General features: G+C 44.1%; 3 long non-coding RNA genes across 4 annotated transcripts; 1 reads left to right on the top strand and 2 right to left on the bottom strand.

The window, feature by feature from the left end:
• Window positions 1–425: 425 nt before the first annotated feature.
• Window positions 426–1,097, bottom strand: LOC136484382 (uncharacterized). The gene is made up of 3 exons (XR_010765929.1): window positions 1,028–1,097; window positions 884–943; window positions 426–465 (listed from the first exon to the last, which is right to left on the bottom strand). It is a non-coding gene; the product is annotated as an uncharacterized lncRNA (long non-coding RNA).
• A 7,775-nt stretch (window positions 1,098–8,872) lies between these two features.
• Window positions 8,873–12,813, top strand: LOC136482788 (uncharacterized). 2 transcript variants are annotated; one of them, XR_010765202.1, is made up of 5 exons: window positions 8,873–8,998; window positions 9,095–9,475; window positions 10,751–10,907; window positions 11,686–11,788; window positions 12,631–12,813. It is a non-coding gene; the product is annotated as an uncharacterized lncRNA (long non-coding RNA). The 2 variants fall into 2 exon arrangements; XR_010765201.1 differs by lacking the exon at window positions 12,631–12,813 and adding an exon at window positions 12,032–12,437.
• Window positions 12,814–17,813: 5,000 nt separating this feature from the next.
• On the bottom strand, window positions 17,814–18,638 carry LOC136482787 (uncharacterized). The gene is made up of 2 exons (XR_010765200.1): window positions 18,439–18,638; window positions 17,814–18,146 (listed from the first exon to the last, which is right to left on the bottom strand). It is a non-coding gene; the product is annotated as an uncharacterized lncRNA (long non-coding RNA).
• Between the last annotated feature and the right edge of the window lie 4,734 nt (window positions 18,639–23,372).

Below are 23,372 nucleotides of genomic sequence, written 5' to 3'. Positions count from 1 at the left end.
ATCAGGCACAAACCTTGAAACATTATGAAAAATTCAGTTTTCAATTTTTGAGATCCAATAGCTATTCAGAGCAAATTGAGCAAGGAAGACATTTCATCATGAGGGACGGTAGTATGAGCCCATCGTTCTCTGCAGTTAGCAATAATTTGGGACATCTTAGATTGGAACCCATGACTATGGAAAATCAGGAAAGGGTTAATTCAAAATTTTGAACAAAGCCTATATATCTATTGCAAAAGATGAGGAGGGCCTCAAAATCATTAACAGATGCTGCTGCTTGTATACCTTTACTTACGCATAATCTGTCGCTGCTGTAAGTAGGTATTCCTGCTCCTTCTTTGCAGCCTTTGTTTTGACCAACGCAGGACCAAGATTTGTGCCCGATGGGGTTCCCAGCTGCTGTTACGAAATTCATCAATTACTCTCAGCAATTTCGCATCCACTTGTAATCATGCTTGTTCCAACCTGAATGGAAAAATGGCAGGTCCATTGTAATTAATAGATATCCTCATGGCCAACCAATCAGGCTAGAAACACATGCTATAGGTTTTCATTCTTCATACGAAATTGTTCGCTGCTATAGAGTACACTGGAAAATTTGGTGGCAGACAAATTGTTTACCGACTTCTTTTGGAAGCTGTCCAAATTAAACAGGAACTTAATACTTGGAGCTATGTGAACCGTGGTGTGCATTTTATCAAACACGCAAGCAACTATTGTCCCATTCTTACGCTACAAACAACAAAATATGCAGAACCATGATCTCAAAGAACCAGCCCATAGCATAGTGCTTCATTGAATCATCAAAAACATAAATGGCTCACATCTATACTGCAGATGAACTCTGAATATTTGTGAAAAAAGAGCTCGAATTGGTTAGTACCTGGAGAGATAAGGCCATTGAAGAGTCGCTGAGCATGTATGACGCAATTTCTGCGCTAAGCTGCCTTATCAAAAAATTAGAGAAGTTCAAGGTTTGGGTGCTCGGTTTCGCGCAGCAGGAAGGGAAGCGAAGGGGCCGGCGTACCTGGATACTCGTCGGCGGCGAAGGGCGCGATGAAGAACAGGACGCCGAGGAGGTTGCGCGGCGCCTGAACGCCGTCTGGCCGTACAGACAAACCCTAGGGTTTTGTCGGGCACAGGAGAGCACACGGAACCCATCTGAGGAGTCATTGAGGAGTCCTCGCGGAGGATGGGGGGGAGGAAGGGAGCCGCCGGGCTCCAACCGCGCCAGCACGCCGCCTGCAGGCAAGCGCCGGCGTCACGCGCCCGCCACCGTCTCGGGAGGGAAGGGGAGAGGGGAGGAGGAGACGGATGAGGAGGAGGAGGAGGAGGGAGGGAGGGAGGAGCCATCGTCGTCGCCCCTGTGGGCGTCGGAGAATGAGGGAGAAGAGAGGGAGGAGCTGTTTTTTTCCCTTTTTTTACGGATGGACCGGCAGGGGCAAAGAAGTATTTGGACATTGGAAGAGAAGGGAAGCTGAGTATATATTCGTTTGCCCAGATTCTGACAAGAAGCAAGAGTAGGTTGATTCTTGCGGAAGAGAGAGCGGATAGAAGCTGCACAGTAAAAAGCAGAAGCTGATTCGGTAGAATCTCGCGGGAGCAACCTAAGCCATCGGATTGCAAGATTCAACGATGGAAAAAATTACGGCGACGTGGACGGCGCTCCCGGCGGAGGAGCAGGCGGCCTTGTTCGGTACAGGTATGGGCAACCACCAATTCTCTCTCTTTAAAAACCTGAACTTTGCTCATAACTCTATCTTGTTCAGGGACTCGAGAGATCAAGAGGCAATTACAAGGGTGGAAGAAAAATCTAGCCTTAACATTCCAGGTGACAACTTAACCGTACCCCTCTAATGGATAGCAGCAGTGGCAGCCAGGACAAGAAATCCAAAGAAAATGATCGCCGTGAAGCAAAAGGTTCACCATTTTCTTTCTTTGCTTTGTTTTGCTTTACCTTTGTTCACTGCAAGATAATAGCTTATATGATTTCGTTATTTTAAGAGATCTTGCACCAACATATTCTAAACCTTCATGCTTTATTTCCATGTACATGAAAACTAAAATAGATGGTGCACAGTGCCCATTTAGGATACCATATAACTGAGAAAAACTGAGAGGACAAACAGGACGCCAAATTATTTACCATCGACCAACTTAATGAGATGCAGTATCCAGATTTAGCCCCTTCCGGATCCAGCATACAAAAAACAGAGGAAAAATATTCCTAAGAAAACTGCAAATTCCATCAGCGAACCTAGGATTGGCGACAATAATATGGTTTGCTACTATTGTTTTTTCTTACTCTTATTATCGACTATATCATTTCACACTTATTGCAGAAGCTAATAGCACTGCACAGCATTTTGTTGACTTGCACAAGATGTAACCTGCACACGGAAAGTTCAATTTCAATCGTTCTGTCTTATGCAATGACTAAGAAGGACATGGTTACACACCTGTAATAATTGGAAGAAGATTATAGACTACTTTTATAGTGTATGGTTTACAAAGGTCATGAAAATTCGGTTGTTTATGTGAAAAAACAACCGAAGTAATGAAAATTCGGTTGTTTATGTGAAAAAACAACCAAATATGTCTCTTTCAAATACAAATGTTATGTAGGCTATAACAATAAATTATGTCATTGCCATTCGGAGGCATAAACACAAACCATCGAAAAAATAGGCTCAAGGCTAACCTTTTTCATGCTGCTAGAATGTAGCAGGTAGCTTCCAATTTCTTTATTATCTTGGTGATCCTATGACCTAAGAAACCAAATCTGAAAAGTTGTCACCAAATTAGGAAACAGAACATTCTACATGCATATATATTTGAATAACTATGATTTATCGAAGGGGACAATGCTCCTTTCCAATGCTTTATTTATTCCATCTTTGCAAAATATAAGTATTCATATTCAAGTAGGATCTGAAATAGCTGAACTCACCATCCAAACAAGAATTTTATTCCATTTTTGCAAAATATAAGTATTCATATTCAGGAACAATAAATAGGATCTGAAATAGTGAACTCACCATTTTGAAATAACAATCCACCACATGACCCTGCATTGTAATGATTTCAGATAGGTTAATTTTGAGAGACAGACAGAGCTTAAATCGCTGTAGTACAGAAAAAGGCACCAAATAGACAGGTACCAGCAAAATACGTAGGCATTCCAATTGTCCTTCTGGTTGCTGCAGTGATAGAGCAGGCGGTAGACGATATCCATGAGAACAAAATCGATGTACAGATGCATAAATTCAACAGGAAAATTAATTCTAAACAAGGTGTGTGAATGGCGACGCAACTGGAGTGAACAGGTAGATGATCACTCTGCTGGTATTCTAAATCGACCCATCGACCATGGGACTTAACCCTAGGACACGTGAAATCAGAAGAGACGTAGGCCTACCAGACGAGAATGAATGAGCGAGAGCTGACCTGAGTGGAACCAACAGCTAGGGTTCCCTGTAGCAAAGGCAGGTAGGGTTCCTGTAGCACGTGTAGCATATGAGCACACACGGAGCAGACAGAGGAGGCAGCGGCGGGGGTAGGTAGTCCGACGGCCACTGGTGGGGCTCGCCTCGCCGCGCCATGGCCGGGGACAGGCACAGGCCGCCGCTGGGGCCGACGCCGGCGCTGCCCGGGGGCGCCGTCGCCCAGCCACCTCGACGCCGGGAGAGAGAGAGAGGGAGGCAGAGGGAGAGAGGAAGGGAAGGCAGGGGCCGACGCGGTGGAGGCGGCGTTTCGCGGGAGGAGAAGCGTCGGGCTCGGAAGGGAGGTCGCGTGCGGGAGAGGAGAAGTCTCGGAAAGGAGAAGCAGAAGCTGTGTATATATTTGACTTGCGCTGATTCTGAAGAGGAGCCGTTGTAGACAAAGGAACATGAGGAGGAGCCACAAGAAGCTACGAAGAAGAAGGAAAATCCGATTCAGTAAAATCTGACAAAACCAATTTCAGCCATCGGATGGGGAGATCGAACGGAGGAGAGTTTCGGGACGACGTGGACGGTGGTTCTGTCGGAGGAGCATGTCCGGCTTGTGTAGGTAAATTGCATTACAAATAAAAGAGGAGATCGACTGAGCAAGGATGGTTGCTGAAACCGGGCTAATATATAGCGCTTGAGTTGGTGCTATCCTCTGTTTGATATCAAGCAACGAGTATGAACTAGCTATGAACAAGACGCGAAGAGGAAATTTGGTGCTGCCAACATGCACTACTACAAAAACGATTTGTAGCAACGCCTTTCTTTGTTTGTAGGGGCGGCTCTATATTGAGCCGCCCCTATAAATGGTTGCCAACTGAGCCGTCCTTACAAATAGATTTGTAGGGGCGGCCGGTGTTATCAGCCGCCCCTACAAATGGTCTGATTTGTAGGGGCGGCTCTATATCCAGCTGCCCCTACAAATCGGATTTGTAGGGGCGGCTCAATATTGAAGTGTCTCTACAAATAGACGTCGAGTATTAAAAATTAAGCACTAAAATTCAAATTTTATAAATGACCTCGGATAGAGAAACAAACAAAATAAAAGTTGTAGATCTCGAAAAGTTATGAAACTTGGTAGTGGACAACTTTTTGATTTGAAATCATCTTGTCAAGGAAAACTACGTTTGAATTTCCAAAAAATTGAAATTTAAATTTTTTAAATGACATCGGATGGACAAACAATAAAAATGAAAGTTGTAGATCTTGAAAAGTTATGAAACTTTGTAGTTGACAACTTTCTCATTTGAAATCATCTTGTCATGGAAAATTACGTTCGAATTTCTTAAATTTGAAATTCAAAATTTATAAGTGACCTCGGATGGAGAAACTACCAAAATGAAAGTTGTAGATCTCGAAAAGTTTTAAAACTTTGTAGTTGACAGCTTTTTCATTTGAATTAGTTTAGGGCCTCAAATAATCAATTTATGCTCAGTTTTGTATAATATGTGGGGCACCAAAATGGAATATAGACGCAACTGATCGTGAGGTGCAGTGGTAGAGGAGTTTACGCGCGAGCGAGAGGTCGCGGGTTCGAAACTCGGCCGACGCAAAGTGTGCAAAAATCATGAAAAAATGCTTCAACGGTAGAGTTGAGGGTGTGTGTGGCTGCCGGTGGGGACCTCCTCGCATTAAAAAAAAATTGCTAAATTTTTTTTTTGCCCCTTTTTTCGTGATTTCTGGAAATTGATTTGTAGGGACGACTCAATATCCAGCCGCCCCGACAAATCGATTTGTAGGGGCGGCTGATAACACCAGCCGCTCTAACCGCCCCTACAAATCAGCGATTTGTAGCCACCCCTTCGTAGTGGTTGCTGGTAAAACCGCCCCTACATAGGTTACCGGCCGCCCCTAAAAAAACGTTTTCTACGTAGTGGTGCCGCATCATTTTGTGGGTTTTCATTGGTATAAATATTAGTTTAAGAGACGAGAATACGAGATGCAGGTGACAGCAGGGGATAGATACATGCATGGGCAAATGAAACCTAGCCATGACGACGTGAACGTAGCACGCCGATACGATACGGGGTATGTATTTCATTTGGTTCATTCGTTAAGCTCTAGTTCTGCTCGCGTCGACGACGGTGGCTTCTGGCGCAGGGCTGCGATGGCACAACCCAGAACGGCACGCACCGCCACTGTAGTAAAGAACACCGCGGCAATGGCAGCCCAGTTATCCGCGGTGGCCACGGCGAAGCTACATGCTACCAAGACGGAGATGCCCGTCAGCATTAGTGTTGCAAAGGTCATGGCGTCCTTGGCAGACGGTGGATCCCGCATATATTGGAGCAGGAGCACCAGGACTATCGCTGTCGCAAACGTGCCTACGTTGCAGAACAAGAATACAACTGCTTTAGCGATCTCACTGACTTGAGGGTGGTTCTCCAGCATGAAGCCCGCTCGATACCACGCTGCCAGCCAGTCCGGTGGCTGCAGCACCGCCGTGAAGGCCATGTTGACGAAGAGAGTGGCCACCGTCATCAACCACCCGCGCATCTTGTCTAGGAACTCCTGGTTAGGGTCATGCTCACCTGCTGCCTCCGGCAGAGGCGGTAGCAGCAATGTCGGCGGCGGTGGTGTATGTGCGACACGAGGAGGAGAAACCTGTTCCATGTGTCTGCACTATGCTCAGATGTTGCGATTCCCCTTACGCTGTTAGTAGGGTAGGGTATTTTGCAGTCGTCTCATGGGCATAAATGCCAGCTGCTGTATATATAGAGAGAGCAGTCTGCTCTGGACGTACCTCGCCGGTCAGTCAAGAACACTTTTCTCTATATTTTCTTTTCTAAATATGGCAGGAAAGAATATCCTTTTTTTTCTTTTCGTTTTTAACAGAAAGCAAGGACATTCTGAAATCTCACATCGTAACATATCGTATGTCCTAGTCTAAATATGTCAAAATCGTCCATCTGCGGTTTAGGATGCGAATTGAATGTGACCACGAGCACCATTTCCACTGAAATCTTTGTACAATATCGAAAATTGTACAAATACTGAAATTTTTGTAATACGTCGAACATAATGTTCGTGGTCACGTTCATTTCGCACATCCTAAACCGCAGATGGATGATTTTGAAACATTTAGATTGAAACATAATACTATACGTTACAATGTGAGATTTGAGAAATGTCCTTGCTTTCTGTTTAAAATGAAAAGAAAAAAATATATCATTTCGTGCATTAGATGAGAGTTTGTGTGACAAGATGACGATACAGAGAGAAGAAAGGAATTTCTCAGTGCCGCATCATATATTACATCAGTGCTTAATCCCACTTGGATGTCGCGCTAGTGGAGCATACACTCATTGGACTTGGCATGCTTGGTTTAATTTTACAAGTTCATGGACATATGTAGATGTTAGTTTGTGACTCTCTCTCTGTGTTCTAAATTGTAAGTCAGTCTGCCTTTTATAGGAATATAGGTTTTGCTACGAACCTAAATATACATTATGCCTAGATATATACAGGAGAAACGACTATGTATCTAGAAAAACTAGAGCACCTCAAATTTGAAATGGAGCTGAGGGAGTAGTTTGCTTGTTGTCTCTGTGGAATGCACCGTAACATGAAAGTTAGTTTGTGCACGTCTTGAATGCCGTTCACACTAGTTCGTTCTAGAGAAATTAGAGCATCTTCACAAACAACTAGCTCCCTATTTTTATATTTTAGAAAAAAGAAAAAAATGTCCTCTAACAGTCTGGTAAAAGAGCTCCGATCCTTAAAAATAAAAGTTACCAAATATCATCTCATCTCGTAAGTTTCCGCAATCGAAAGGAACTTCGTATCCACTCCCCACCATGTGTTTTTCTCAGGGGATCGGAATAAATTGGACATCTGCGTAAATTAAGAAAATAACGGATTCCAGATGAGGAAATAGTAAGAGACAAAAGGTATTAAAAAAAGATTTGGTCGGTTAGAAATAGTTTGGTTCCTAATGCAAATAGTTTAGGAAGCTATTATAGGAGACCGTTCGTGAAAGACAAAATTTAAGATTACTATTTCTTCTCTTAACTTGCTACGTCTATTTAGTTTAGCAAGTAAATCACACCAAACCCGTAAGGATTCTCTTAGAGCAGGGTATTAGTGGGGGCAGAATTAGGCTATAAGTACAGCGACGACATCTCTCACTATCACTGATCGAGAGCAGTCAATCGAAACTCGCGTGGTCGGTGGTGCTACCACCAGCCAAAAGAAGTCTCGGCTTGTCCTTGTCCGGACAAGCATAAGCCACAAGCCAATACAATATACAGTCCCAAGAAAGACAAGGTACTAGCATTCATGCGCCACTCCGTCCTGTACTCTACTCACCGTATGTACGTACGTCCAGAGCCCGTCCGCCCGTGTGGGACGGGGTCATCGGTCGATCAAGGAGCCATGCAGGCCGTTGCAGCTGCATGCTGCTGTCTCTGGACTTGGTCCTGACCCACCAGCAGAGTTCCGGCCGTCAAATGCATTGACCACGCAAGTCACTATCTTCTTCCCAGCAACAGGGCAGCTGTTCGCTTAGTCGTGTTTAACTTATAAAGCATGACTAAAAGTATTGTTGACTAATTTAATATGAGAGAAAAATACTATTTATTGACTGAAAACAAGTTAGAACCTGCCAAATAAGCTCGAATGAACGTGGCGCCGGGTCTGGACGCCGCGTGCCTTCGTTTAGCTGCACGCTGCGACCGACCTGCTCAAGGCATGCACCTGGGGTACGCTGCCAGTCACACCACGCACTATATCGTGACACATGGTAATAGTCATTGAACATTCCACGCGACCATGTACTTACCCACACCATTCCCTTTTCACTATTATTAAATAACGCGTTTGAATATACAACCGGGCAATCTATCTATCACCCGATAGAACCGGCTGCCGTTCTCCGAGGGTGTTTGTTTGTTTAGTTGTTTTTATAAAATTCATGTCACATCGAATATTTAAATACTAATAAAAAGTATTAAATATATATTAATTATAAAACTAATTATATAGGCGGAGGCTAATTTACGAGACGATTTTTAAGCCTAATTAATCTATCATTAGCACATGTTTACTGTAGCACCACGCTGTCAAATCATTGATAAATTAGGCTTAAAAGATTCATCTCGCAAATTAGTCGCAAGTTAGGTAATTAGTTTCGTAATTAGTCTATATTTAATACTCCAAGTATATATCTAAATATTTAATGTGACAAAAAATTTTAGGAGCACGCATAGAAACCAAACGAGACCGGATCTCGGATGTAAGCATGGCCGGCTGGTTGGGATACCCAGAGGTATCGCAGCACACGCACACCTGGATCCATCGTCCGTCTGCAATCCTAGAGCTGCCGCCCAAACACCAGTAAATGCTGGATAGGGCCCACTACTCAGGAAAGGGAGTCTTCGACACTATTCAAACATTCGGACGCGTGCCTGTTCATTTCTTCTCATCCTCCTCTCTCTAGGTTTTCTGGCGATTCAGAGCACCAGCGAATCCATTCCAATCCAAGGTGGAAAGGCGGATGGCAGCACATGAAGGTGAGCAATCCGACGAGAGATTCGATGATTTTTTGCCCCAGGGCGCTCCATGCTCGGTTTTAATGGCGATTTTCGTCGGATGTTTTCGATTTGCAGAGTGAAGAGGAGCTGATTAGGCGTCTAGGGGGCGAGCAGGAAGGTGAGCCTCAGTTCCTCACCCAGGTCGCGCCGGATCCGCCTCCCAGCACCGCTCACGGCCGCGCGGCGACGCGCCACCTCCACTCCCGCCGCGTACACAGCCGGTGCCGCCTCCACTCCTGCAGTGCGCACGCAGCCCGCCCCGCAGCGACGCGCGCCACTCCGCCTGGCGCATCCTGCTCCTCCTTTCTCCGTGCCACCACCACTCTGCCGCGCCGCCATCACTCCCTCCGCGTTATCTCCCCACCAAGTGCCCCACCTGGTCCTGGTGCACGGGCGATCCGAGCAAGTGGAAGCCTTATCTCCCCGTCGACAAGCAGTTCCTCATCTCCCGTAGTGGTATGCTCGCTTGATCGTTTACGTGGCTTATAAGCCGGCTGATGCTGTTTTGTTGCGAGAGAAAAACACTGTATCATGGCTGCATGTCTGATACGATCAAGCGAACAGGGTGTCAGTTTTTACTGTTTGTTAGTCCGAGTTGAGTTTTTAATTTGTGAATCCTGCATTATTGGTGGGAGTAGGTAGGATTAGTTGGAAAATCTGTAGGTTTCTTTTCCCCAAACCTGATGTGGTGGATGGGATCAAACATGCTAGCTAGCCTAGGCAAAATCTTCGAGTAATTTGAAGCATAAACACTGAGAAACAGACATTAATGTAACATGGCTTTGTAGAAAATTAGTTTTGATATAACCACCTTAGCTCTTTCTTTAGATACAGTTGTTTTTTATTTTTAGCACACCACACCTTGGCTCTGCTTGAACACATTACCAGAGCCCAAGCGGCAGAGACTGTGTCAAGGAAGAAAGGGAGATGTGTCCATGAGTTTTCGAAAAAAAATACTGAAGGTTTAGGGACAGAGGTGGAGCGTGAGTGTTTTCAGGAGTTTGTTTATAGAAGTTGCACTTGCAGGTGAAGCGCGAGTGTTTTCAGGAGTTTATTTATCATCCTTACTAGATAAGAAACATGGTAGTCTGTCGTTGTATGACGAAAACACTGCTGCTACCACAGAAAATAAATGGCACAGTAGCTAACAGCTAATCTCTGGTAACAGCTGAAAACACTGGAAATTCACATCATTCTGTCCATGATTGCTCCCATATATTTTATGCATAGGACTAGTTGAATTATGATTTTTTTGTGGGACAGGTATTTTGAATTAAATAGTTTTGACATGGATAGTTGCCTAGTTGTTTCCTTCAATAAATTGTTTTATTGGCTTCCTCGAAGAAGTACTACAATCTCAGATTCAGTTTTGACTTGGAAGTTGGGCAAAAGCACATAATCTGATAATGTCATGTCAGACAACTAACTGATATGGCTGCCTATTGTGCATGCTGTTTTTAATACTCCTTGCAATGTGCTATCCAGTATGCTAGGTTTTCACATAATCCTGTCGTGACCCTTGGATGATTATATCCTCCCAGTTTAGTTTCAGAACTAGAGCATACTCCATTCAGACTTTCCTCACCTGTTCCCATTCAATGTGCTGTACAGTTGGATAGGTGTGTTTATAAACCTGTACTTATCCTTGGACCTTTATGGCCGCTCAGTTTAGCTGTATATCTGGATCATACATTTGACATGTAATCAGCGTGGTCTGATTTTCTTTTCCAGTGGGGCTATGTATGTGATTTACTACTCTGAATGGTGTTTTGGATCATGAGAAAGCAGTCAGGCAGAACGTGGATGGGCAGGTCCTTGATTATTTCCATTGATTGACAAGGCGCACCGTTCTCTAGTCCTGAATGAGGCAACAGGCTGTGCCCATCTGGTATTATTACACTGTTGTTATTACTGAATTCTGTTTTGCATTTTGGGAGCTGTTTTGCTTTTCGTTCATGGCCATGCAAGAAATGAAATAACATGTTAAAAGTACGGCTCACAACACTAGGAAAATTGTTAAACAGAAACACTAAGTTTCTTTTGAACTGATTTCTAGTAAATCTGTTCTGCATCACATTATTCAGAGATACAAGGGTGTTGCTAAATTGATATTCTATGATCCTGCTACGAAGCATAGCTCAGTTCTTGTCAAGTTGTCATGATAGCTTTTCTGAGACCTTTCCTGCAGGGAGGGTCAAGAGCACACATTGGTAGTTTGGTCAGTGTCTGAGTTGTGTTTCAGATCTTATCTACAGCACTGTTTGTAGCCTCTTTTGTTTAAGAAAACAATGTTGATGGGTCGGTTTGATGAATGGCTAATGGTGAGCTACTGAGCTTGTGTTAACTGATAAGTGATGAGTATATTAGGCATGTTCAGATTTGGTTAATTTGTGACTGACAATTTTTCAATCCTGTGATAATTGATAACCTGCCTTACTTAGCTTACTGTGTTTTTTGTTCTTGAGTTTTCGCACAAATTGATAACCTGTCTTAATTAGCTTACTTATCACAGTTCAGTTTTTATTCAGCGTGTTTTTGTTAATGAAAATACGGAGCAAGCTGCATTATCCCATATTAAATTATGGCATGCTATTCCATATAGGTTTCATGTTTTTCACAATAAATGAAATTCACTGCACGCTTAACTGGATGCTCTATGTGGTCAGCTCAAATCAACACGACATTTAGCTGCACAGGAATCACTATATTCCAGATGGATGATATTCAAAGATTTGTATCATCGAATACACCCAAGTCATGTCAAATGAGGTTAGTACACCCAACTTAATATGTTATGTTTAAGCAACAATATAGCACTGCATAGGCTATAATAAGGGTTCAAACCGGCAATAACATAACATTGGATAGGCAACAATACATCATTTAGGCAGCACTATCAGCTTTTTTTCTTTTAGCTGCCCCCCCCCCCCCCCCCCCCCCCCCCCCCCCCCCCCCCCCAAATGTCACCATAAATGGCAGTAATATTTTTTGATTCCCTTTTTTGTGCTGCAGAGAAAAAGAAAGTTGTCCTCTGCTGTCAGTCAAGTTTATGTTAGGTTCACTTCAGGTTTGAGCAGCGGCTTGCCATGTTCTCCTAGCTTCTTTGTAGCTGCTTGGTGTTTGCATTGATTTATTTATCCTTTGCTTGACCTACTAGTTCTTTTTGAGTGCTTGGTAATTTTGTAGCAGCAGCAGTAGCATTTCTGCAGAAACATCAGCTGTCCAACAACAGTTCAGGACTTGTTTCTCGGTGCAGTTTTTAGTTTACAGATGATCTCATCCGTCCAAGCAAGCAGTTAGGATTAGAGATTAGATTAGCAGTTAACTTTCCCGAATAGACATGTCCGTACGACGTCCGTACATCGTGACCCTTCATTTGTATATATATCTAAAAGATACAAATACAAATCACTTTATATATCAATCAAATCCAAATATGAACTAACCTAGACTCCATTTTATTAGCCTATTCTTATTCTACACACTTTAAACAAATTTCCTTAATATTAAAAAGTAGTAGTGGATGATATGTGAAATTAACTAAAAATCCCTATGAAACAAACCAGGATATATACATATGTCAAAAAGCAGTAAGCAGGCACTTATGACAGGTCGACATCGCGGCGATGGGTCTGTCATCCTCCATAAACGAGCGCCGCACTGGTGAGCTGGGCCTGAGGATGACTCTCAGAAAGAATATTGGAGCATAAAGGTCCATCGACCTGAAGGAGAAAGCTCGCATCCTTCTGCTCCGCTGGGTAGCGCATCCCGTGGAAACAGAGAATCAGGGTTTGCTCCACCATGAACTTCTCCGCTACTGCTGATGAGGAACGCACTGCATTTGTGTGGAGACCAGTCATCAGAGTCTCCGGCCCTCTTTTTTCTTCACTTGTTGCATTCCAAAAAAGGAACAAACAAAAGAAGATCTGACGATTAGTTTATTCTTATTCTACACCCTTTAAATGAATCTCCTTAACTTGAAAAAGCGGAGGAGAATCTACGAAATCAGGTAAAAAATCCCTATGAAAAAACAAGGATATAATGATATATACATATCTCAAAGCAGCAAGCACTAACCAGACACTTACGGTAGCGTGGCGATGGTTTCGTCGTTCTCCATCGATGAGCGCTGCACCAGTGAGCTGGACATGGGGGCGGCTCTCAGAAGGGGCACTGGACATGAGCTGGACATGGGTTCGCCGTCCCTCGACGTGAAGAAAAATGCTCGCATCCTGCTGCCCCGCTGCGTCTGATTGTAAAGATGTCGGTAACGTCAGGAAATCTTCGCTGAGCCCACCAGGAGGTTTTCACATAAAGTATAGCTCAACTGTACCTGTCACCTGCAACAGGGTAGAATAAATCCTGAGTACTCAATTATACTCCGCAAGACTTACCCGTCAGGAGGAAAGAAAAGACTCCAAGGATATGCAAAGCTTTCTGGCGTGTGGCCCATACATCTTTACAAAAGTGAGGCCATACACTTCTATCCCACTTATCATTAATCCATTTATTGCGTAAATCTGACATTTCCTTTATTTGATTCGACAATGCCCCTTAGATTAGCGACAAGCGGGGACAGAACAGACATGACGTCCGAGTCCATACGGTACCTAGGCAACGCAGAGTCACGGACACGAACCACCCAGGGTCCCTACCCACCAAATCATCAAAGATTCGGTGGACCACTTTGGCTTAATCTCCAGGGACGTGCCGGGCCCAAATGTTCCTGTTGTCCAGACTACTAGATAACAACGTGCTAATTTTGATGACGTGGCTTTACATAATTACAGAGAAATCTGTTGGCGAGGTCTATACAGTAGACTATGATTCGCCGGAACAAATGAAATCTGGTGCCAAGCCAACCAAGAAATGCTCGGCTGGCCAGCATAGCATTCATTGGCTAGCGTCGCGCCTGCAGCTGAGAGACCTGCTGACACCTGAGTTGAGAGCGGCTCAGGCCAGCAGTCAGCAGCGCAGCGTGCGCGGACTGACGACAAGGCATGCTCGCCGGCTCTCCCTCTGCTCGCCGTTCACCCCAATTGATTTGATTCGATGCCCGCTCTTGGCAACGTGCATGCCGGCATGGCCACACACACGCAGGGTTTCGCCATGCCATGCGATGAATGGTGCCGTGCTGCAGTCACGGCGCGTGCATCTATCCGCGCAGTCCACTCCTCAGTCCTCACACGAGTATGCTTCTCTCGCTTCGCCAGCAAGCCCGCGGTAGCTACGTCCAGCTTGGTAGGCTCCGTTCGTTTCGCTGAAATTTTATTTATGCTGATTTGTCGTGAGAGAAAATATGCCGTTCATATGTTGAAAAATACTGCTGAAGTAGTGCTGACGAACAGAGCTCCGCGTGGTGGTCCAAACTTGTTCTTGGCACCTCTGACGGACTGCAAATTAAAGATGTGGACGGACACTTGATTCCGAGGTAACACTTTACTAATCCAGATATAGCCAAGAAGACGACGGCAATGCTCCCTAACTGCGGCATCATTCACCTGTCCGAGGGCCATGCTCCCAGCTGCTGATGACGCTCCGAAGCTCACAATACGCAGCAGCTTTGTTTCTGCCGTTTCTTGTGTGTGCCTCTCCTTTCTTCCTCTCGTTCTGATCGCCCCCTGCTTCCTTTGCCAACGGGCAATGGAGTAAAGGAAGGGAGAGAGCGGAGGGGAGAGGAGAGGACAAAAAGTCTCTCTGCAGCTTTTCATGTCTGGTCTGTCTCTCTGCGTACCGCTGTTGTCCACGGAGTAGCAAAAGTACAAAGGTATTTATTCAGATCTTTTTTTTTCCTAAACAAATAAAGCAAGGGTCTATTTTATACTCTGATCCGACCGTTACAAGTCTCGTAACTCAAAATGCAAGCATCCTTACAACCTTTTAGGCTATTCGGAAGGACTTATCGTGGCTACGGCTGATTTGTTAGGAGAGAAAAATACTATTTCATAGCTGAAAAGTATGATTGGTTCTAGTTGATAAGGTCAAGCGAATGGATCATTTATTTACAAGTCTCGTTAATTACTGAAAGTCGTCTTCAATATGCAATGTTCCACCGGCGCCACGCCGTCTCCTGTGCACATTGCTGTCGAGGAGGAGTACGTTTTTTTTGAACGAAAATGTACAGGACTACTACTCCTATGTAGTTGAGTGACGGGTGGCGCAGTGGCGCAGACCACGAGTTTGAGTCCCGTCCCGTTGGTCTCATGTGCTGTGGCCACTTTTTTACGTGTCCGGCCTCTTTTCCTCTTGGACAAAGCAAGCACACACAATGCAGTGCAGCGCCCCCGGCCTTCTCGTTCGTCATCCGTGCTTGTGCGCTGTGCCTGCGTCGCGTGCATGCATCCGTCTTGGTGCTGGTGCATGCAGCTACAGACCTGCATTGCAGCCTTTGAATTTGAAACAGCTCAACCAAGCGGGTTGGCCCGGCCTGGCCGCGACATGCATGCACTAAATCTACGCGTACGACAGGAGTTTGGACCGAGCAGTGTGGTGTGCCCGTGGTATCCATGTCCGTACGTGTTCCACCCGCCGGACATGCACGGACGAGGCGGCAGCAGCGCACGGGGCACAAACTGTAGGTTCAAAGTGACGCTTGTATTATACGTATTACTTAAAATGTGGATTTAGATACCAGCTTGGGGTTACGAGACTCCAAGCGTCACAGGTTCAAAGGACGCTTGTATTGATACTTACTTGTGCATTTGGATACCAGCTGGTCGTAATGCATTATTTAAAATGTTTTTTGTTTAATTAATAAAATGGTTCGTAGCTTGGGGTTGAATCGGAGCTCAAATGCTGTGCCAGTGGGACCCCATGAAATAAAGCAAACGAACGATTTGAATACCACGGAGGGGGGCAACATCTACAAACATGCCCGGCTGGCGTGTGTTGCTGCTCCTCGTTTGCCAACAGAGCGAGACAAGGCCTGGGCCTCGGATCGGGACCGCGGACCGGCAGGGGACAGACAGGTTCACAGTTGGTCAGGTCCCATCCCAACTGCTAGTGAGAGAAACAACCCTGTTCATTTTGAACTACTTTTCAGCTAACGAACAGTATTTTTCTCTCACAACAAATCAGCATAAACCAAATTTCAACATAAACGAACAGGGTGATACCTAGTAGGATTTTTTTTGTCTTTTTTGCTAATAGATAGAAAATCTCTACCCCTCGTGTTAAAATTATTCCATGCGTAGTCCTAGCTTTATTAATATGACTTATTAATAGAACAAAGTGGACCAGCACCATAAACGTCTAAAATTTGCTTTGTTATATTTTTACTCCTTGGAATAAACGCCGTAGAAATTCTTGATCAGCTTTGGGTAGGCTCTAGTACATCAATTCTCGGGATTTCTCAAGCTAAGCTGGGGTCCTGGCTTTGGGCGGCGGTGGTCAGTTGGTGGGTTTAAAACTTTATATTTGCATCCTTCCCCGTTTTGGGAAAACGATACGTACTATAGACAGTCCACCAATAAAATGACTGAAAGTTTGAGGATGGTGGTTTGGATTAGTAGTATGAATCAAATCATCAAAGTTTAAACCAGCAGATAAAATACATAGCGTGCAGCAGCAATTACTGTTCGCCCTATCACTCTTGTTTGACTCGGCCTGCTCCAGTAGCAAACGACAACTAGGCCCCACAACAATTAGGTGACCCAACACGCCGACAGCAATTAGCATGTGGTGGGCAGCCCGTGTGCTCGAACCAACGGTTGTTTTTCTATTATATAGAATCTTATATACAAAAATCACATGTATATATGTCATTCTTAATTAGGACCACCCACCATAATGGCTGATATCGTTAATTAGGTCATGGCCTTGTTTAGATCACCTCTAAATTCTAAGTTTTTTCACTCTCTCACCATCACATCAATTTTTGGACACATGCATGGAGCATTAAATGTAGATAAAAAAAATAACTAATTGCACAGTTTGGTTGTAAATCACGAGACGAATCTTTTGAGCCTAGTTAGTCCATGATCAGACAAAGTTTGTCAAATACAAACGAAACGTGCTACAGTGTTCAGATTGCAAAAATTTGCAATCTAAACAAGGCCCATGTAGATATCGGTGTCGCAATCAAGGAGGCGGTTCAAACTGTCAGGATGAATGAGAGAGAATACAAGACAATTGAGAGAAACTGCTAGGATGAATGAGAGAGAATACGAGACAATTGAGAGAGTGGCAGACCGGGTGTCACTACTGGAATCGCGGGATTTGCCTAGTGCCGCAGGCACTAGGCAAAGGCTTAGAAACACTAGACAAACAGTTTGCCTAGTGTCACACTAGGCAAACAAGGGTCGGCAGAGACGGACTAGACAAAGAGCACTTTGCCGAGTGTCAAACCTCGAACACTCGGCAAAGTGTTTGCCTAGTGTCAAGGACACCACTCGGCAAAAATATTCCACTGACGGTGAAAATAGTAACGGACGTTTTGCCTAGTGTCGGAGGTCTGACACTCGGCAAAGTATGCAAGGTTTGCCTAGTGCCAGGCGTCCGACACTAGGCAAATATGTCAAGCTTTGCCTAGTGTCAGGCCGCCTACACTAGGCAAATATGCCAAGCTTTGCCTAGTGTCAGGCCTCCGACACTAGGCAAACTGCCTACTTTGCCTAGTGTTAGTTTCCTGACACTAGGCAAAGCATGTTCCCAGGTGTGCCACATGTGGCCCCTTTGCCTAGTGTCAGACCCCTGACACTAGGCAAAGTAACCAGAAGCTAAATTTTTTTTATTATTCTATTTGCGACACAAATATAAATCATATTCAAACACCGCAAATATATCACATGAATCATAAATAAGAACCACATGTTCACATATATCACATGTTCATACCAAAAGTCCAAATGTGCCACAAGTTCACAAGTTCATAAGTGCACAACCAAATTTCTTAACAAAGTTCACAACAAGCTGATCACGACGATTGTCAAGGGTGAAGAGGCCCGTGGTTTGATGCTCCAGGCGACCCTTCCACTTGATTCGGCTCAAGCTGTGGTGCCGGCGACGCTCCAATCTGTGAAGCCGGCGACCCTTCCACTTGATTCAGCTCAAGCTGTGGTGCCGGCGACGCTCCAATCTGTGAAGCCGGCGACCCTCCAATTTGATTCGATGCCACGCCCGATTGATGCTGAAAAAAATGAAAAGGATACCGTCAATAAAAAATTTCGACAGAACCTCCCCTGCACGGAGAGGTTTCCAAACCCTGCAAGAAGACAAATGGCACGATGACCGTCAAGAACATACATATCAATACACCGCCACCAACACCACCACCACCCGAACACCACAACTGCCACCACCACACCACAACAACAACCGCCGTCACCACCAACACCATATTGTATGTGTTGAGATTGCATATTTTTTCTAGTGTGCCCTATGTCAGGTTAGAACATAATAAGTAATATATTGGTACTCACAGGAGTAGCTGCTTGAGGAAGTGGCAAGACTAGGCTAGCTGGCATGGTCCGCCCCATAGCGGCGCCAAGAGTGGACACGAACCCCACCAGCTCCTCTATCCTCTGTCGTTGGGCCTCCCGCTCTTCCACCGCCCTCGCTTCCATCTCCTCGCGAAGCCTCCTTTCTTCTAGCAGTTGGGCCTACAACATTTGACCCCCAATGTTAAACACTATAAGACATATGTGGTTTTTTGACATTCTATTTATGTCAAAATATATGGAATTAATGTCACAACTTAAGATTTATGACATCCAGTTGACGAAAATTCGAACATCAAAAAACCAGCGTCACAAATTGTGCAGCAATAAACATCAACCTCCAGGGCACTAACATATGGGAAAACAACGTAAAGGATACACCATTTGTAGTTTCATATCACATAAAATAATGGACAAGATCTATTACATTCTAGGGTAATAATGTGGCCATCATATTAAAGAAACAAATCCAGACTCAAATATTTTTCAGAACTAATATATGGTAAAGAAAATTTAGATTATCTCAGAAACATTCACGGCTGATAGTGCAACCATATGCAGAGTTAGTAAACAAAATCGATTAACCAAAACTGTCTTTAATCAGAAAACTTGTGAACTAAGAGGGCTGCTACATCTCACACAGTATGAATGAACATTCAAAAAACTTGTGAACTGCATTCAAGACGGCTGCTACATCTCACACAGGAATGAATGAACAATTTTAATTAGCATAGACTTATGAATGATTGCTAAAGTTTTTTTTAAATAATAGCACACAGAAAAGTTAGCTATTCGGTAACACAGTTATTCTATTAGAGAAGCTAGCTATTCACATGCCAATCAAAGTTGCATTCAGGCTTATGCCCCGGTGCCAAATAAATAACTTCAGCAAACATAATATTTTATAGCTGTACTGTTGTATACGGCAAGATGGACTTATAGCACATACTGCAATTTAGTACCATATTATTTAAGAAAGCAAGATGACCAATCAACATTACAAAAGGATATTCCAACAAAAATGTGCCATGCCGTCACGGAGATTGGGGAAATCAGGAGCACCTGCTTACTTGGCTGCTTCTCCCGTTTGGCAGCTTGAAAGAGCAGCGTCAGGCACAGGAACAGCACGCTGCCACGGCCCACGGCTCAGCCTTGAGGCGTTTTCACCGGTCTGGACCCCAATCCAAGAGGCAGCGGTAGCCGAAGCCTGCAGCATCTGGTGTTAACACAAAAAATAGACAGGCAGACGGATCGACGGACAACAGGAAGCGAGGCGGCGGACCTTCAGTGAGATGGCGCACTAGACGGCGAGTCAGGGGAGGAGCATGGTTGCTTGCATGCTTCCGTGAACTCCATCCCCTTTTCCCCCTCTCAGATCTGAGCACGAGCTTCGCCACTGTGGATTTCCACAGGTCACGCCAGGCTGCGCATGGGACCACGCGAGAACGGCTACACCAAGCCTTCACTGGTAGAGAACCGAGCTTTACTCCCGGTGGAGAACCCCCTCTAGTCCCGGTTCCCCACCCGGGAGCAAGCATCCGGGACTAAAGGGGGGTCCTTTAGTCCCGAGTCAGGAACCAGGACTAAAGGAGGACCTTTAGTCCCGGTGGGTAACACCAACCGGGACTAAAGGTGCCTCCTGACATGCCACGATGGCCGGCACCTTTAGTCCCGGTTGGTAATACGAACCGGGACTAAAGGTTTTTTTCTTTTTTCTTTTCTTTTCATTTTTTTGTTTTCTTTTCAAAATAGGTTTTCGAAGTCGTATTGTACGTTGCTAATTATACATTTATACGCGCATATAGTATGTTTCAGTTCAAGCACAATGAACGTATTAAATCACACAATTCAAGCATAGAAATATATATATATATATATATATATATATATATATATATATATATATATATATATATATATATATATATATATATGCGCATGCATGCATCATATATATATTTACATGCATGCATGCATATGTGTATTTTACATTATATTATTTCATGTGCATATATTACAAAAGATTGCATTATAGTTGTTGTGACATAACAAGTTTCCTCTCATCCTCTAGCTTGGCTTCAATGGCAGTGTTGGGTCGAAGTAGAACTCGCCCTTGGAATCGATGACATGCTCATTAAAAAATCTGGCTATAGACTCTTGAATTGCTTTGATTTGGTCTTACCGTATGACCTTTTCCTCCAACCATCGAGTCTACAGGTTTGAATTAAAGGAAAATAAATTAATATATGTACATATATATATATAAAGACATAGTAACACAATCAATAATAATAATTAAATGAATATATAGTGTATTTTTAACGTACTTTGAGTCTCTCTGTAGGAGTTCTTTGGGAGAGCACCTTGATAAACTTGCAAACATAGTAACCACAGTAGTTGTTCCCCTGTTCCTGCCTCAGACACCACTTTACGAGAAAAAGATTTGTCATCCAATCTGGTGATCCGGTGAAAGCTATATGTTTAATTAATAAAGATGATGCGATTCAGGGGACTTACTTTCAAAGGGATTACATTCAGTGGCGCTTTGCATTTTTCCATGTGTTGCTTCTCAATAAAGGTTTTCCAAACACTGCCCAATAAAAAATTTGCCACGTCATCAGATATAGTTAATCATCATGTTTGTGTGTATATATAGTTGCTAGAGATCCCGAAATTACCTCTGGATAATATCTATCATATCTTGGTAGTCTTGTTGTGGTTTTCTCATCGAGTCATAGATTATCAAGTGACTTTTCACCAGATCGATGTCCATCAATATCCAGTGATTGCTGCATGTGTTTATAGGATATAACGCATAACACTCATTAATTAACTAGAATCAACATATGAGCCATTAAGGCTATGATCGACATGATTAACACTCACTTGAAGTTATAGGGAAAGAGTATATCCTTCTTGTGGCGTTGGTTCACTAAGAAGTTTATGAGGTTACTCTCTGACTCAGACTTCCAATTAGTCTTTGGAGTAATTGGGTCTTTGAATACTATATGGGGATCAACAAAACCAATTTCATTGCAGCCTTCCTTTCTGAGCTCTGTCATTGTAAATCTGCATATATATAGTACTTGTTAGGATAATTTATATGCATATACACACATATGATGAGTTTAATAATAGATCGAAAGAATTATTACTTACAGGCAATAGCAGCTAATGATAACTTTGTCCAGAGAGGTCAGGTGGCATAGTTGATGAAATTATGCAAAGTCAACATACATAACATCATCGCCACGGAACCAATGTTCGTCTCTAATTCTGACACCAACGCAGAAGTCTCCACTGGTAGACGCCTGCATGTACCACTTGTTTAGCAGGTACATTTGCGTCCCCAGATCAGATAAGGCTTGAGGGTTGTATAGACTCTGGCCTAGTACAAATTTTTTCTTCCAAATATCAACCTCCACCGCACTCTCAATGTTTCCATCACCAAACATCTGGTAAAGGTCGAGACCAGTCTCATCAAGAAATTCACCAAGGTGATCCAAATCGACATCCGGAGGTATGTTTGCCTGATGCATTAATCCTAAATTCGAACCATATTCATTACCAACAACTAGCGGGGGGATTGATTGGTGCGCATGTTGTCCGAGTTGGGCAACTCCTTTCCCTGCCCGCTTCTTTTTCTGTGCCGCCTCAATTGACTTGGTGAGAGTGCGGTCATAGTCTGATAACGTTGATTTGGACGGCTTACGAGATTCCCGCTATTATTGCTGGTAAGAAGTCACCTTTTTTCTTAGAATATTCGGAGCTACGAAGAAGTACGGTTTCTCCGGGTTTCTCCTTGCTTCTTGATTCATTTTAAGTTTGTCATAGAATCTAGACATGTCTTTTTTATATGCATCAGTTCCTTCTTCCTTCTCTTCAGATATTATTTTGGGAATAGCCCTTGGTTTCACGGTGGCTTTCTTTGCAGGCGGGGACTGGTTCTTCGTTTGAGGGGCTGGCCTCTTGCTAGGCTTCTTGGTAGGCGGGGGCGGGGGAGGCGTTGGAGACCTCCTTGGAGGTGTTGGCAGCGGCGTTGGAGACCTCCTTGGAGGTGGCGGCTGCGGCGTTGGAGACCTCCTTGGAGATGGTGTGGATGCAGCCTCGTCTTCCAACACAATGTCATCGTACAGAGCACTATGATGATCTGGCGATTGAACAATTGGATTTAGATTGGGGGAGGATCTGCTACAAAAAAAGGAATGACATATTATTATGAGCAGATTGTTAATTATTTAAGCCAATACAAATTAATGATGTAGTGTTTTCATCCGCACGTACCTATGGTGAGGTAGTTCAGGAGGAGGTGGAGCCGACATCCCTGGAATGATGATGTAGCGCTTGCGCCATAGAATGAATGTCTTCTCCGCTTCTCCTAGAGTCTTCTCGCCATCACCTTCAGGAATGTCAAGAGGCAAATCACTAAAACCTTTTTCAGCTTTATCTACCGAGATGGTAGCATATCCTTCTTGGATTATATTCCCATGAATCCTTGGTGTCTTGGTTCGGTCGATAGGATTAACAAGACCGATAGCCACCTTGATTGTGTAATTCTCCTTCGGAATGTGTAGCTCACACGTTGTACAAGGTTCAGTGACGTCATCCACAGGGAAGCGCAGTCCTGTGTCCTCTTGATTTGGTATCTCCGTGGAAGCGCAGCTGCTTTTCAACTGAACAGATTGGCTAATGTTGATTCCTGGCTCTGATGCCTGCTTGCTTGCACTCACTGCTATTTGCACTTGCCTTTTGATTTCCTCCTGCATTCTCGCTTCAAGGTTTTTTTCCCGCTCCTGTGCTTCACGCACCGCTTCCTCCAACCTCTGGAGCCGCTGTGCCTCTTCTTCCTTCTTTCTCTGGCGACTTCTGTAGGAAGGTCTGTCCTGAGGGAATCCATGCTCCCACGAGACACTTCC

Source organism: Miscanthus floridulus, chromosome 9 (assembly GCF_019320115.1).
Source record: "Miscanthus floridulus cultivar M001 chromosome 9, ASM1932011v1, whole genome shotgun sequence".
NCBI lineage: Eukaryota > Viridiplantae > Streptophyta > Magnoliopsida > Poales > Poaceae > Miscanthus > Miscanthus floridulus.
Note: the sequence above shows the minus strand (reverse complement) of the source record. Positions and strands in the feature narration are given on the sequence as shown.